The following is a 17,492-nucleotide window of genomic DNA, read 5'->3' as shown; positions in this document are numbered from 1 at the left end:
GATTAGCATGGTGCGCTAAGCGCCGACAGGCCTCATCAGTTCACATCAGGAGAAGCAGGATGAGCCCACTGTGAGAGAAGCCATACCACCCTCGCTAGGCTTACTGTGTTAGTGAGCAAGTGAGGAAGAACGAGAGAGAGACAGCAGGACTCATGGCGAGCAGGGTCGGGCGCTGTGTGTGTGTGTGTGTGTTCAAACCGATAAAACCCATCAACAATCGACATGACCCAACCTCTGCACGGAAAGGCCAGATGTTCTTGCATAAGCATGCACAACAATCCTCCCCTTGAAGAGCCTCCGGCGGTGGGCTGTGAGGAAATTTCATCGCCATGAAGAGACTTTCGCTCAAAGACTGAATCTCATTCCAATTTCACCGTCTAAATCCCCCAAAGATCCATGGGATTGCTGTTTCAGTTGAAAGCAGCAGCGAGAACATTTGTATTCCTCCAAATAACTCCCCTCAGGTTTCACCTCATTTGGACTGTATCTCTGGAATCAGAACGGAGGGAGCAAGACGAGTTCAACCTCGACCGCACGCAGCGAGGGAATTTTAGACTGATCGCTTTTTAATTGTCGGTTTATTGATGCTTAATCACCGGACAGGTACACTGTAATGAAACACCCTTCCTGACGGGGCAAACGCAATCAAACTTTATTTAATATAAGCTCAAATGAACGGCAGCTTGCATCATGCTTCTACAGACAAATGGCCTCTGACTTCCCCTCTGAGCTGGAGGAAAGAAGAAGACTGTGAAGAGGAGTGATGACTGATAAGGACTCCCCACCCGAGTCTTGTTATGCATGAAATGTGTGACATTTCTAGATTAAGCGCAGAAAACAGAATAAAGAGCCATTGTTGTTATTTGATTTGAAGAACGACTGACACTTTGACAACACTCAGCGTCTATTAACTGGGTAGTTTGACAGGCTGTGCTTTCAGCGATATGAGACGGGAGGGCGAAACAGCGTTTGTGTGCAGAGGCGTCATTAGCTCAGTAACCCTTCCACACAGATGTTTGTGAAGCATTAGTTCTTCCAGCCAATCCGAGGACTGACTGACCTAAATTGTGTGCCATTGTCTCTTTATTAGTGTCAGTTGATGTCTGGCTGTTTCAGTAAACATGCAAACAGAAGCGACCCGATACGTTCCGATTTGTTTGTCGGCACGCTAAACCGATACATAGATGTAGTTTCTGCGTTCATTCCAACCCTTCTGTTTCAGATCCATTTGTTTCCTGCTTCATAAATTTCCCCTCAGTGTCTGAAATCAACTTCCCGGACATGAAAATTCCACCCAGACTGAGAACAGTACCACACATTATTTCACACCGAGGGCGGGCACAGAGACGTCACCATGCTTTCAAAGGAAGAAAAAAAAAAAAGGCCACCGTTATCCATCTTTCTTCGTGTTCCTCTCCACTGACAAAATTTCCCCTCCATATTTACTCATCTCCACAGCACACATGCAGTCCGTCATCTTCACAAAGGAGGGCGCTTAACTAAATTAAGCTCTTCTGCGCTGCTAATGACTTTCTGGGCGAGAAAAATGTATCACTCTCACAAACCGAAGGTACGTATTGATCAAATACAGATGATCAAGTCAGAAGGAATTTGGGCTGAGCCACCCGCAGCATTAAGGCCACTTTGCACTGGCTGTCACATTCTTTTACATTGGGTAAAGCAGTGGCGCCAGACAACACACTCTCATTCCAATTAATCACACACTGAGGATTGTTCAACACCCATTGGTGTCACTGCACTAATGCACTTGGTAGCCCAACATGTCAGACTATGAGGCTCCACTATAGTCACAGTAAGGTCGTCAGGTTTAGGCAACATACCCACTTTGAAAGGTTTCGGACAAATATCATTTTTGGTTGGGCTTAAAATAAGTACGTTAACTCGGCAAAACACAAGTTACGTAACATAAGTACAGAAAGCACGTCCCAGACATCACTATCGGTCTGGGACACCAGGTATCTCCTGGTTGAGTCCTGCTTCCTTTGTCCTTTTCCATCCGCTCTTTGTGTTTTGTGTTTGTCCAGTCATGAAACTACGGCATCAAACGTATCCTCATACAGTGGTTTGTAAAATTCAAAAAAGCTAACATACGTTTTTTGAAAAAAAGCCGGCAACGCGTCTTATTTTCTGCTCTTGCCATGCATATGCCTTTTCAAAACAAATTTCCATCTTCACAGGAAACGTCTCAGTTAAGTATGGGCAACAAACCTGCCTAGTTCGGCTGAGGGATAGATTGTGAACTACTTAGTTGGGTTATGGGATATGTTTGCAATAAAGCGCATTTCTTTACGTGGGTATAACTACGAATGCTGGACGAGAACCGCACTCTCAGATTATGTTCTCGGAGCGTCTAGTAATGATCTGGATGGCTTTACACTGTAATCATTTTTGACACCCTGGGAATGAGATCAGGCTTGAAACTTCTACAAATCGAACCCAATGGGACAACATCCATGTGGGACGGCGACACTTTTTGATGACGGCGCCCTCTGCAAGTGTCTGCACTCTGCTCTGAGCACATTTCTTATCACCCCAAAGCAGCTTCGAGAGTGATGATTCAGCCTACGTGTTTTGTCAGGTGATGGACTTGTTTCGGGGAGAGCACTGCAGAACAACCCCCCCATGTTTAACTGGGTTCAGACCCGCGAGACAGGTGTGGAGCCGGTCGATAAGCCCGTTAACAGGTTGACTTCTCCTCGTAATTGGAAGAGGCGCGAGAAGAACTGAGTTACTGGGGGTATAAATGAGGCTTATCAAATGCCAGGTACATTTCTGTCATCTCCTCTGTCTGTCGGTATCAGAGACGATCTCTTTCATCTCCATTTCTTTCCTGCTCCGCATCTGGCCTGGCTGGTCCTCGAATACTTCCCCTCTCCGCCGCCTCCACTCGCCTTAATCCATCTTCCAGACTTATCTCACTCAGCCTTTGACAGTGTCTCTCTTCTTTTTATGTTATTCTATGATCTTTTTAGCATTCCCTTGCTCCTCCACTCGACTGATCGACTGATTTCACCGCAGACTTTGTCATTCTACACTTTACATCTGTGAATCTCGTGCGCTACTTTCTCAGCTGCCAAAGCATGTTGTGTAAATCTGTACCCCTATGTCTGCATAAGTAAATATTCAGTGTGACTGACATAGAATATCAAGTTTCCTGTTCTCTTCCAACGTTTTATTTCCCCACTTGATGAGAATACAAATCCTGGAGAAACAGTGAATATTTATCATGTAATATTGAAAACATTTGACAAAAACAGCAGCTGAATACAAAAGAAACCTTTGCTGATTGGTGTTTGTTTATTCAGCCATTCAAATCACGGGTGTGCATTAATGCGTCTGTGCCAGTTTGTGTGTGTAATCTCGTCTATGTGAGTCACACGAACACGCACACACATTCGGGTATGACTACTGCCAGCTGCCAGGGCTCTCTCTCTCTCTCTCTCTCTCTCTCTCTCTCTCTCTCTCTCTCTCTCTTTCTTTGTGGGCCGTGGTAAACCTGCTTATCTGATCCAGCCAGATTAGCTGTGATCTTAACAGATCTCATCTGATCCAAACTGCGCAGAGGTCTCTAAACATGCTCAAACTCCTTTTTGACAGCAGTTCAAAGACTAGCTTAGACTGTGGTTGACAGGCTCTACATAAATAATGCAACATACAGCGCATGCAGGGATGTTAATAGAGTAGAATCTGTAGGAAATGCCATGTACCCCAATTTTTCCCCCTTTTGTAATTATGTTGATCCTGGCAGAATGAATCTTTTTTTAAAGGGATAGTTCCAAAGTGTTCAAGTGGGGCTGTATGAAGCGTTTATCCACAGCCAGTGTAATACCTACAGTAGGTGGCGGTCAGCAGGCCCCCAGTTTGGAGAAACGGACCAGCATGAAAGCCCCAGAAAGAAAATGTGCACGCCATATTCCGAATATTTACACAGCTTTCCCTAGAACTGCAGTGGTTATATGAATCCATGCTCTCTTCAAAGACACAGGACTCCTTTTTACCACAACAGTAATTTGACCACGCAGGACAGGGATTTTGCTGGTCTACCGCAGCCTCGATTGGTTACTTTGTTTGTGCTGTTGGGGTCTGACCATATGGCTTCGACATGTGCTGTGGAACAAAGAGAGTCAGGCCTTCCCTTTTGCAAGCAAAGGTTTCATCCTGATTGTGGTTTGATGAGAGCAAACCTCCTTTGAAGGAATTTCACATTAGGGTGAGTTTCCTGCCCCCCAAAAACTATGGTTCCTGAAGTCACCTGAATGCACCGCTGCAATCTCATTGGCTGAGAGCCAAGACACCCCAGGACCCCTGTGGTTCAACCACTGTTCTACAAAACTGCCTGCAGCTCTCACCTCAATGCTTTTTCCCCTTCGACCTCCGTCGAGCTAGGGAGCACACAAATGCTTTTTCCACCGATCACCTCCGGGGTAGCAGGAGGCACATCAACGTTGTTCCTCCTTTTCACCAAAATCCTAGGTTAACAGTTCATATTCGCTGGCCGAATTCACCAAACTGTCTATTTTATCTTTGTTCGCATCCAAGAAGCGAACGCTTTGAATCCTGCAGAAGTGAAGAAGCAGACTTCTTCAGAACGAGAGACAGAGAGCTTCCACTCCCCCCTCTCCACCAAACGCCGAGGAATATGAGATTACTACTGTATGTGTCAAATGTATCTCACTCGTCTTCGTGACCTGTTGCTTAAAGCCATGTCGGCCCTCAAAGCAGTGCCCTTAAACAAATGCCATTAAGTACACAAAGCTGCGTAATCAGAGATATAAGCAGCTGGCAGGACTGAAATCATATTCGTTTTGTTCTGATTCAAATTCCTAAAATAGCCCACTTATGAAATGTTCACCAATGATTGGAAATTGTGTGCAAGTGCTGCTCAAGAAATATGACCTCAATAGCTATAACTAGAAGGGCAACTTTGAAAAGACACGATTCAGATTTACACGAAACTTACTACTGACATACTGACTCTGCCCCATGAACCCATGAACGTCAGCCTGACTTGTTCTCTCAGCATTTTGAATTTTTAGACATTTCTGCCAAAATCAATCTGATTTGCACACAATGTTCTGTATATCATTATTAGACCAAGCTCATCAACAGACTTAACTCCACAACAGTGGGGCCAATCATCACCAAACATGTTTAAACAAGTACTTGGAATAAACCCTGAAAGTTTCATTCAAATCAACCACCGGCAAACACAAATCGAAGCATAAATCACAAATGTATTCATCCAGTTCATTAGAAAACTCACAGGATATGTTATCATTATTGAACCGTTAAAGTTCCAAACATGTGCAAAGACCTGGTGCAAAGTAAAACAAAAATCACCAAACTCAGAGGTTTGAAAAGTGAATACAGAAGTGCCTTAAAGTTGCATTATCTCTACTGGCCAGCAGGGGGCGACTCCTCTGGTGACAGAAAGAAGTGTGATTGTATAGTACTGGCCAAATGGCCAAACTTCTGAATCACTTTATTACCTCAGTAAACATATGGTGTCAATCTCTAGTCTTCTACAATACAGCATGATGTTCATTTAGTAGATTGTGGTGAAATAGACCATAAAGCGTTAGGACGGTCTACCTTGTGATCGACAGGTTACTGCCGCTACCAGAGCCGTAGACGCCGTCTCTACATCACTCCTCTCCAGTCCAAATATGGTCACTTCTGCTCACTGGTTGCAAAAAGCAAAGATGGCGACGGCCAAAATGCCAAACTCGAGGCTTCAAAACGGCGGTCCACAAACAGATGGTGGATGACATGACGACTACGTCCACTTCTTATACACGGTCTGTTGTTGAAACTTGTCCCCAAAATGTTTTGACATTGACCACTAGAGGGTGAAAGCGTTGCCAAAGAAGGGCGTGGCCCGGCACAGATCCGGCTGTAAATGAAGAGCGTTTATCCAGTTGTCATAAAACCTGTTAGTCATCTTCAACATAGACGTCAGAAACCGTCAAAGTTCAGGACGCCTCGCAGTTTTCAACTCCTAGTGATCTGCGTTGGATTGAACTTCGCTTGTGGCTATATTTTGAAAGCATGAGCTGCATTACTTTACTTTTAAAAAACACATTATATTTGTAGTTGCAGTTCATTTTCTTAACTTCCCTGCCAAAAGGTTGTCAGCTGCATATCGGATCCTTCAATGCGGTTAGAAAACAGGCCATTTGTTCCTTTCATTTAGTGGCGGATCTCCACAAACTGGCCCTCAAAGCAACTCTTCAAACACAGAAGGAAGCAGAGCAATTCTTTGAAGCTGAATTTTGAAGGGGAGCTTTCAGTTGAATAAGCACTGTGAGTCCATGGGAGTGTAAATGTAATGTGAAGCGTACCGTAGGCCCGCGGGTGCTTTTGGGGAAACCATACGGAGACTTGTGGACCAAAGTTTCAAACTGCAGCAGAAAAGTACGATTTTTACAGGCGTGTCGGAGTTGGTCATGTGCAGTGGTGGAGTGCAGCGCGATTAGCGCTGTGGCTAACATTAGCAATGCTACTTAAGGAACTATGTTTCGTGAGTATCGTGAGCTCCAGTTGCGACTCTGGTTTGAAATCCCAACATTAGAGCAATGCACTAAAACAGCCACACATTAACACTATGTATGTACATCCTATGACTATTTATTTTATAATGCAAGTATCCAGTGAAGGAACTATGAACATTACTCAAACTTAAGTATAACTTAAAGGTACTTTGAGTAATTCCATTTTCTGCTGCTTCATCACATTTTAGAGGTAAATATTGTACTTTTTTTTTCCTCCACTGCATTTGTTCTTCCAGGAAAATTGCAATCGGTGCATCTCTACTCAACATACTTTTCTTTTTTACATTAAATTTGGATATTCTTTTTCCGACTGCAACCCTCACTCTAATGTGCTCGTCATGCTTGTCGAGCATCAGTGACGTGGCATCGTTGGCAAATCTCCTCGGAGGCAAAGACACTGATGCAGCTGCGAGTTTGAATCTGAAGCATCTGACAGGGGGCCTCTCAGCACCGTGAGGACGGCGCATTGAGACCACTAGTGCGGTCGGTGTTCGTGGTTGTCTCATATAACAATAGAGGACAGAGCGTCTCGTTTAACTGCCATATAACGGCCAACACAATAGACTACATACTAACATACATTGGAGGTCGAAGGAAAGACGGAGCAAAATATTTTCCCAAAAGATGTAACAATCACAGATTCCAGCATCTAGTCACGTCCCAAACCTCTGTGTGCTATCTTCCCAGCACATGTCAACAGAGATGTTTTAGAATCCAGCTGGACTTTTCATTGGTTTTTTTTGCATTGTTTTGATTCAGGTATAAATAATCTGCAATGGAACTCTGAGGGCAGAAAAACTGTCTCCAGGCAGCATTTTCTTTTTGTTGTTGATGACAATAACAAAACCAGTCAAGTATAACAGACGAATTGCGTGCCTGTGCACATAAACAAACAAACAAAGGTTACATGCACACAAACTCGTGTTTTTAATTAATTTAACCATGACCATGTAATTGGACAACGGAGAGAGGCGCAGTGTGCATGCATTTTTAAAGTCATGAGTTGTTTCTTTCCCCCGTTAACTCGTTCTAATCCTTCCTTTGCTCTGACAAACACAGAACAGCTCTCCAAACATTATAACAGCCATTTTCAATTACTCACACCAACGTTTAGAGACCAGCGAGAAACACTTTCCTCCATTCAATTTCTGTAGGAAAAAAATAGATACAAAACATTACAGCACAGAACAACATGGAATGGGGGAAAATTGCTCTAGTGAAGAGTGGGACTTTAAACTCTCCCTGCCATCTGTCTTTTTCACTTTCTAAACGTATCATCAGTACGGTCAACCTCACAGAGAGGCAACTGGCTGTTTTCAAACAGGAAGGAAATCCAGGCAATTCAAAATCGTTGAACAATTTTGATGATTCAACCACTATAATAAAGGCTTATTTTAATATTAGTCGTTACCTGTTCTAAGATTTTGGAGTGTCTGGATTGCCTTCCTGTTTATCCTGTCAACCACATGATTTGAAGTACTGAAGGGATCCAATTCAAATTCATTTTGTCTTTTGTTATTCCATTTATTCATCTGTTCCTTTTGTCCAAGTTTCTCTTTTTGTGAGGTTCTATTGTCGTATCTCATCACATTGTCACATTGGTTTTTGTGTAACACGTTTCCTCTGCAGACCACAGCTAATTTAAGATGATTGATTTATTATTGATTGCTCAGTAACTCAGGCTCCTGGTTTAATAGTGTGTGCGTTGTTTGTGTGATTAAATTACATTTCTCCGAAAAGTAATCTGTTAACAACTATGTTCCCTTTATGATATTTGCTGGCATGATTACAGCAATTGTTTTGTGTTCATAAACTACTCTCAGATGAACGAGCAAATTTGAACCTAAAAATAAAAGGTTTTCTTTCCAGCTAGTATGGTAATCTGTCATTGTCCCCAGATGATGTACACCAGGCATGTCCAAAGTCCGGCCCGCGGGCCAATCACGGCCTGAGGTCAGATTTTATACGGCCCGCGCCTTCTGTCTTAAAATGCATTATTTATGGCCCGCCAGCACAGTCAAAACGGAATGAATAAATCATACAAATTCAACATGCAATTCCTATTTTTACCTCATGGTGGCAGCACCACTCTGTAACTGTCTGGCTGTTTGAAATTGGCTCTGACCCTTGAACTGTCATGGCTACGGCAAGTAAAAAAAGGAAAGTCGATAATGAGGGCCGCCGCTTCCAGGAGAGGTGGAGATCGCAATATTTTTTTCACCGAAAACCGAAACAACTGTGTCTCCCTAATTTGTCATGAGACTGTTGCCTTGTTTAAGGAATATAAAGTAAAGAGATACTACGAGACCAAACATGCTAATGCTACAACAAGCTATCAGAGCTAGAAAAGTGAAGCAACTCCAAGATAATATGGCCACACAGCAGCGTTGCTTTTCACATGAAAACATCATCAAAGTAAGCTGTAAGCTATGGAGTGACTGTGTTATGAAAATAGCAGAAAACATAATTGCCCCGAGAAGAAGACAGTTTGCTGATGTTTGCCTGGCTCGTAACACTGAAGAGCTATCATCAGATACTAAGAGACAACTTGATTTTTTTCGGTAGCCTGTTTCATGTGTGTTAGACAACTTTTCATCACCCTCACTAAGTCATATTTAAGATTGTCTTGAGGTGAGAATATTCATCGGTTCCTATGTAATTAGCTTTTAGATGGCTTGTTCTTTGTTATCTGACTTTCAAGATGTGAAAGAAAGGCAGAATAGTTGTTGATATTTGTTCACATTGCTATTTGCTGTCATTGAAAATAAAATGATAAAATAACAATGTATGTATAGGCTACTTGTATTGTTTAAAATAATGTCAGCAGGGACTGTTGGCCCTTGGGCATTTTCACATTATCAAATCTGGTCCTCTTTGAAAAAAGTTTGGACACCCCTGATGTACACTAATGACATCGGGGATTCCCTGATTTTGACTCTGGTGCTACCATGACGTTAAGATTAAAATGTCTATTAAACAACTATTGGGTGCAATTCGATGCAAAAATTCATGTTTCAGAATGAATTGTAATAACTAATAATAATAACAATCTGACCTTTGAAGCGCAATCATGAGTTGCAGTTTTCATTGTTCTTAATATCTGCAAAAGTTATGACTAATGACAAGTGTATTTAATGTTAGAAAATGTCAGTATGTTTTCAGATTAAACTAAAACTGTGAGCAGTGTAAATAATATTTAGCCTAAACCTGCTGAACATCAGCATGTGAGCCATGTCATTGCAAGCATGCTAACATGCTAACGTTGGTGTTGAGAGTGGCTAGCTGCAGGGTCAATGTTGATTTTGAAAGGCTAAATGCCAACAAATATGTATTGAAGCAGAATATTTAGCTGGATAAAAACATGTTGTGAATTTTGGAAATTATTACATCCATGATTCTTCAAAACAAATTCGACTTTTGGACTAAACACTCTGGAGTTATCGTAAATGTTTGGATAATATGAGTCTGCAACAATCACACTGCCACAACTGCAATCTTACTCTACACAAAGTATGATAACAATAATACTCGTGCAGCCTGATCTTTATCTGCATCAGTGCAGGGTTTAAATGCCGGGTTTAAACACAATGAATTGACAAAAAGCCAAAAGCTGTACAGCATTGTTTAGAATTTGAATGCCAACATGAATGAAGCTTTGAAGCTACCAATGAATCAACATTCTGTCGCCGTTTATCGACAGGGAGAGCTGAATTAATGTTGCCATCGGGCCTAAACTAGATTATACAAGCAAATACTGTCCCTTCACATGAAACATACACAATAAAGCTCATTTATTTTTCCCCTCTTAACCTTCAGCAGCCCATACTTTATACTAGCTTTCATTTTCTGTTTTTGAAAACAACCACTTTATGCCATGCTGTTGCCAGGTCATAAATGCTTCTATTACTGCTAATGGTGCTTAATTAATTCAGTCACCTTGGCCACATCGCTGCCATATTTTTCCTCCCCATTAGAAATACCTACTGTAGGATATATGATACACCTTCATCACTGACGCAGTCAAAACAAAAACATTTCCATTCCACCACTCTTTGCATGTCATCTCACCCTCTTTACAAGCTGGATCACATATTAAATCGACTGTTCTTTCTTGTGACATCTGTCTGCGTTGTCTCCCTGCCTCTGCATTTCTTATCAATGTTATTAAAGTGCTTTATGTAGTGAGGAGGCCAGTTCCAAACCACACTGCCGTACAGGCTGGAACCCTTCAAAATCCCAGTGTCAAATATGAGTGTATGTGCAGGTAGAAAGCACACTAAGTGCATGCAGAGAGATGAAGGGAGGATGTTCGAACACCATCATGTTATAATTTCAAATGCAGAACTAAGTGACAAAGCGCAGATGTTTTTACTTTTCACTGGAAGGACCAAAAAGGGTTTAAAACAGTTGAGAGATGTCTTTATCTGGGTCGCATTCATCACAGAGTGATGGGACTGCAACAGTTTTGCTGGGAGAACGATACTGAACCAGGAACGAGTGGGCCGGGCTAAGGGGTGACACTTGTCACTGAGCGTATGTGTCTTCATCTTTGCCCTCAAAGGGGTGATGTTAAAAAAAACAAGAGAAGAAAAATTGCACGGAGGGCAAAAACTGCAAGCTTGGAAACACACAAGGGTCTCTGATGCGAGATGCTTCAAAGACCAGCGGGGGGGGGGGCTAGATCAAAGGTAGAACCCTGTCCAAGATGGAGGATGAATCAGATCCTCCACTCGCCTCAGCAGGTCCCCAGTGGGAGCAGAAATGTGTCTGATCACAGCCACGGGGAGTCCTGCACTGTCACTCATCCCGACTAAGGATGTGTGTGTGTTTGAGTTTGTGAGGGAGTGCTTGTATATAGGCCTGGCTCTAGAGTGCTTTTAATGGGGGGATGTTGGTTGGTAACCAATGACTAGTGTTACTATGGACTGTAAGCTATTACGCACACTTATAACCCTTATAACCAGTGTTGTTTCCCTTACTTTCACAGAATGTTAATTGCGGTTAACGTTTCCTGAGAGTTCAGGTTTAGTCTTTGTCGTTTACTTTGGTTTCCACAAAAGGCAGCAGAAATGACTCTGTGGCCAGTTATTGAATGTTCGCAGGATGTTATCACGTTCACAGAACGTTCGCAGTACGGTATTATTCTAACGTTATTTTTGAAAACGTTAGCAAAGGCGTTGTTTGGAGTGATAGAGTGTTATTCTCCATGATGTAGGTACCAATTGAAAAATAGAGACATTGATTTAGTGAAACTGTGTATATGAGTATTTCGGACGATTCGGACAGACGCAATTTTAGCAATCATTCTTATTGATCTAACCTTGTGCATAGTCGTATAGTTTATTAATAAATGTTACATAAGAGCCGTTGCACTGCCATGTGTTTCAAGGCTGAAAACATGAGATGCTACAATTGCTAAAAAGAAAGTTGGAAAAGAGGCTCTGGGGCACCCTGGTAACCGGAAGTCTCCTTCATACAAAAAGCAGAATATAGTAATATTTTAGAGGAAGTTAGGATTTTATTGACATATACATGAAATTTGACGACTGCATTTGACCCATCCCTGTATATAGGGAGCAGTGGGCTGCCATTGATCGGAGCCGGGGGTTCAGTGTATTGCTCAGGTACACTTCGACACGTGACACGTCCCAGTCGGGGATCGAGCCATTGACCTTCCGGTTCCCAGACGACCCTCTTAACCCAGTGCGCCACGGTCACCCCCTTTCTAATGTGTAAAGAGGTCTGTATGGCTATACTGCAGCAGCCTGCTTTCAGGGTTAGATTTAATGAAGGTAAAAACAGTTAACAGCCGTTCCGGAATTACCCTCTGACACTTGTAAACAGCTGTTTGCGGGGCTTAGAAAAAGCCGTTTGCATTTCTGAGAACAGCAGCGCTCAGAAACTTCTGTTTTTGCGGGGCTTAGAAACAGTCGTTTGCAACGCCATGAAACATCCATTTGCTGCCTTCAGCGCTTTCTCTCCGAGCTAAGAAAGCGTATTATTTCCATCGAGCTTCACCCCTTTCTCAGTACCACGGACATTGCCTCAAATCTATACGGATAGCGCTCCCTCTATAAACAGAGAGCGCTGCATGGTTCCGATGCATGTTTGCTTCAATTGTACAAATGGATTGAGCTCCAGAGCGCAATTTCGCCAAGTCCAGGTAATTCCATGGATGAATGCGGGTGTCAGCCCGCTTACTTCAACATTACACACACACACACACACACACACACACACACCTTGTCCAGGTCAGGATCAATAAGCTGATTGATTGAGTGCGGACAGATATCTCTGCAGTGGGCGGGATACGGGTTTGGGATTGAGTGTGGTAGACACTGGCCCTCAAGAAACCAATCGATCTGACCTTTAGGGATCAATGATCCACTCAAGACTAAGTGAGCAGCGTCTGGCAGTTATAACAGGTTTGCCTAATATCAGAGTAGAAATGTGGGTTTTTTTGTGGCCTTGGGGCAAATGAACGTGGGAGTAATTGACAGGGCAGGGTTCTGGTTACTTTTAAACGTTTTGCACTCAACGTGTTCAACCCAAGTGTTGGAAAAACCAAATCTGAGAAAACAAGTCATTTGATTAGAGACGTAATAATGCATATCACAAGGGGCAGCAAAGATGATTCCATGTGCTTCCCTGCTCAAGTTATTTATATTAACTGGAATCACAGGAGACAGCCTCAGTTGCAAAACAAGACACACTTACTGCACATACAACCACAGTGGCCACGCTTTGGGAGCGATGTCAACAACCTAGCACTGGAATACTAATTGGATATTCTACAGAGGGTATCCTAATTACATCAGAATGAACGTTGAGATAATGAGGGTTTTTTAATTTTCCCGTTGTTGAAAGGTATGCTGTACCTATAATTGCTTCCTTCTGTTTTATTTGTCTTTTAACTGTAGTTCATTAAATGTGCGAGAGAGAGACAATGGAGGATGACAGCGTCTCCGTAGCTCACACAGGTAATTATTATCCCTGGGGATAGTTTGCCCCGAATAGCTTCAGCCTCAGTTGGAGTTAAGAGCACGATCCATCGACTGAGGCCACGGCAAGATATATGAAGGCTTTGGCACTGGCTTGTGTATTTCTTTTAGCTCTAAGTGTTTCGCATCGGTTTGTTTCTTTGTTTATTGAGATCCCCATTGGCTTTTTCCTGGCAGTAGCTGTTCTATCTGGGGTCCACACGGTTTACATGGTGGGGAGACAGGAATACTCATCCACGCTGCTCATCACGATACACTAACATAACCCATAAATAATGCACGTCTGCAGGAAACAAAACTAACAATTGGCACAATTTAAAAAACAACACAAAAAGAAATAGGCCAACTCCTGCGGAATCCACCATGAGCTAACAGATAAACAATGTTTCTGCTACTGGTCCAAAATAAAGAGCTTGCTTCTGGACAGACATTCTAATTGATATATTAATTATTAATGTGTGACCTTCTGAGCAATTGTAGTGAAGTTATGGGATTGAGCACCCGACCATTGAGATCATCTCCAACTCTCCAGGTGGTTTATTCTCAAAAGTCATTGACATACATTGAACTTTAGCGACACTGACTTTCTAGAATTCCAATTTACACTTATTGGTTTCCATAATATGATCTATTTATATCGCTGATAAATCTGTATTCTTTGGTTGCGCAGTGCTTTTATTTATATATATATATATATATATACATATATATATATATATGTATATATATATATGTATATATATATATATATATATATATATATATATACATGTATATATATATATATACATATATATATATATATATATATATATACATATATATATACATATATATATGTATATATATATGTATATATATATATATATATACATATATATATATACATATATATATATGTATATATATATATATATATATATATACATATATATATGTATACATATATGGATTTGTTGGGAACGAAAATGAGCTTGTTTGAGTTATCAGTATATATAAAAACTAAATTATTGGGATCAATAGCAATATTAATGTGAGTAAAATTATTAACGATTGTTATTATATTATATCTCTTTGTCCCAAGAGCACATGGCAAAGCCAAGCACATGGTCCCAACATATTTATTGTTTTTTTCTTACTGAGGAGTTCAACTTCAAAATACTAGTTTTCTCCTATTTATCCCCATCTGCTCCAAGCAAAACCAACGACAATACATAAGAATAGAATAACATAACAAATGCAAATTGAAAACTGAGGAACATTTATCGATGAACTCTAATTCGCACATGCAGGACAGTATGCGCGTCTGTGGGCATGGGCTTTACAGAGCGACAGGTAAGCAACGTGTCGGGCACTACAGAAATACACGCCACCAGCAGACACACATTTCACATTTCTTTCTGTCATTTCTGAACCCCCAAAGATGTGACGAGGTGATTGTTACGTTATTGAGAACGTTATTTTTTATTGAGAAAAAAAATTATTATTATTTTTTATTTTTTTATTCAAACGTATTGTTCGGTTCGTCATGCGTACTGAACCGTGAGCCTCGTACTGAACGGTTCAACACGAATACGCGTATTGTTACACCCCTATCAGATTGTATCTCGTAATGATTTGTCCTCATTACATTTACACCTGAACGTGTCTCCAGTGTTGCCGATCGCTGGTCTGGTTTGGAACATGTCTGGCTGATTCCTCTCAAGTTGTGTCTCGGAGACGAGCCAAGCCAACGCCCTCACCGCCGTTTAACTCCTTTCTCCTACGAAATTACGTTCCCTTAAAACTAAACTGCACTCTTAATTGCGTTTTCTAGAGAAACATATTTTCTCCCGCATTACCTAACTGCATGCTCTCTTGCAACAGCCATGAGAACGACCACAAGATGTCCTCTCGCACTGTCCGATCCGAAGCTAGCTATCCCTCACAAATCCCTGTTATCGGTATTTGACAACTGACTGCGGGCTTTACGGGCCGTAAGCATAAAACATGTTCACTGACATCCTGTAAATTCCACGCGTATACATTTGTTCTTTGTTCTAACAAACAGCTCGGATTGTTTTCTGATCATACAATTATTCGCGAGGACCTTCGCTGCCTCCGGAAGCCTACAAAGTCGTATTTAAAAAGGTGTTGGAGCTTGAATTGCTAATTGAAGTCCACATTAAATCTCAAGCAGAGTGTGTATATGTTGTTTCACCGCTTTCGTTTACAAGTGCTTCAGCAGAACTTGCATCTCCATGTGGACCAGATTGCCAAGAGTTCGCGTTAAGAGTCGGGGCGCATTTCAAGAGTGTTTCATTGTACAGAGCATTGCACAAAAACACTGAAAAACCTGCCCTGCATGTTGCCCTGCATGTTGCCCTGCATGTGTCTTGCGAAACATGCATGTTATGGCCGAAAGGTCGTGGGTCAAAAGTTTCACTAACTAAGTTCTGACTAACAATCGATGTTCCCTACATTGGTTCAGTCAGAGGTCTGGCCAGGCCGCCTGGGTGAGCCAACTCTTGTTTTCTACTTGCAAGACAACTGTGCAGTTGCTAATGCCTTGCTGTTCTTTTTTTAGTTCCAGACAAACACAGGTCTGACAGTGTGTTGCCATGACGGTAGCCATTCTATCCTCTTTTTTTTGCCGTGATTGACAGTCTGGGTTTGCAGATCCCAGAGCACGGTGTTGCTTCAAATGCAGGGGCGGACTGGCCATCGGGGATACCGGGGGAATCCCCGGTAGGCCGACGGGGTTTGGGCCGGTCTCTGACATCGCCGGCCCGACTATATTATATGCTTCACAGAACACGTTCAATTGACTCTAATACCGAAAGTCAATAATCAGTGAAAACTGTATCAACAGTATAGACTGACATTATACTACTCCTCGCGATCTGAGGACGCCATAGCACGGCTGGACACTACGGTGCTTTTAAAAACTTTTTCTCCATTACCGCGGTCTGCGCCGTGCGCTCGTGCCGGGCGACGGTCGGGGCGGGGCCGGCGGAGGTGCGAATGGCCGCTGTAGACCGGCGAAATACAGGGGCGGCTCGACTGTCACGGCGTCCATGAATCGAGGACTTCTTACTGGAACTGAAACGATGTACTGGGATTAAATTCTTTGTCAACAAAGAATTTGGTAAGTGACAAACTGCGTTTGTTTTTTTTACATCTGCAGTAACGTTTTTATGAATAATATTTGATGGCTCGTGCTCTTGTGTGGTGGAATGCGTGGATCCGCTGCAGGTCTGCTGGATTGATGTGCTTTGTTGTCATATGAATATATGTGACTGGTTCTTATGACTTTGTGGCTGTCATTGTGTTAATTACGTTGATTTGACCATGCGTTGTCTGTTATTGACGTAGCGTCCCGTCACGGATTCATGTATCTGCAGCTTGCGTCACATCTCCTTTTCTTTTGCCTATGTGACTATAATGCACCTGGGCTGGCAGAGTTAGTTTAGGTTCTGTTACTTAACTTATTGTTTTGTTATGCACCTTCAACACCCCTACACACACACACACACACACACACAATCACACACCCAGCATGCAACACTACTGATACCACTGATGTTCACACCCCATCGTATGTTCTGTTCATTTCAATATAGTTCAAACTAATTCTACCCTCTGATTCCAGTTTCTTTATTGTGTGGTCTTTCTCTGCTGACATTCATTCCTTAAGGCTCTGTAGTTATACGTATAACCATCTGATACTAGCCCAAAGTTCAGCATATTCATCCAGCAAACTACTACCTTGGAGTATTATTTTATTCAATGTGTCCATCCAGGCAAATTGGTGGATCCAAATGTTATAAAAAAAATATATATATGATATAATTTCTTTGTAATCATCGAAAATAATGTTAAGTGTATGGGTATTTTTCCAAGTAGGCCACTGACATCGATACGTGCGATGCATTGAGTG

General features: G+C 42.1%; 1 protein-coding gene across 1 annotated transcript in view; it reads right to left on the bottom strand.

Moving 5' to 3' along the window:
• alk (ALK receptor tyrosine kinase) overlaps positions 1-17,492 on the bottom strand; it is a gene marked incomplete at both ends in the record, with an annotated part of 336,641 nt that overhangs the window by 171,056 nt on the left and 148,093 nt on the right. The window lies entirely within an intron of this gene.

The sequence above is a fragment of the Melanostigma gelatinosum genome (genome assembly GCF_949748355.1).
Source record: "Melanostigma gelatinosum genome assembly, chromosome: 16".
Classification (NCBI taxonomy): domain Eukaryota; kingdom Metazoa; phylum Chordata; class Actinopteri; order Perciformes; family Zoarcidae; genus Melanostigma; species Melanostigma gelatinosum.
Note: the sequence above shows the minus strand (reverse complement) of the source record. Positions and strands in the feature narration are given on the sequence as shown.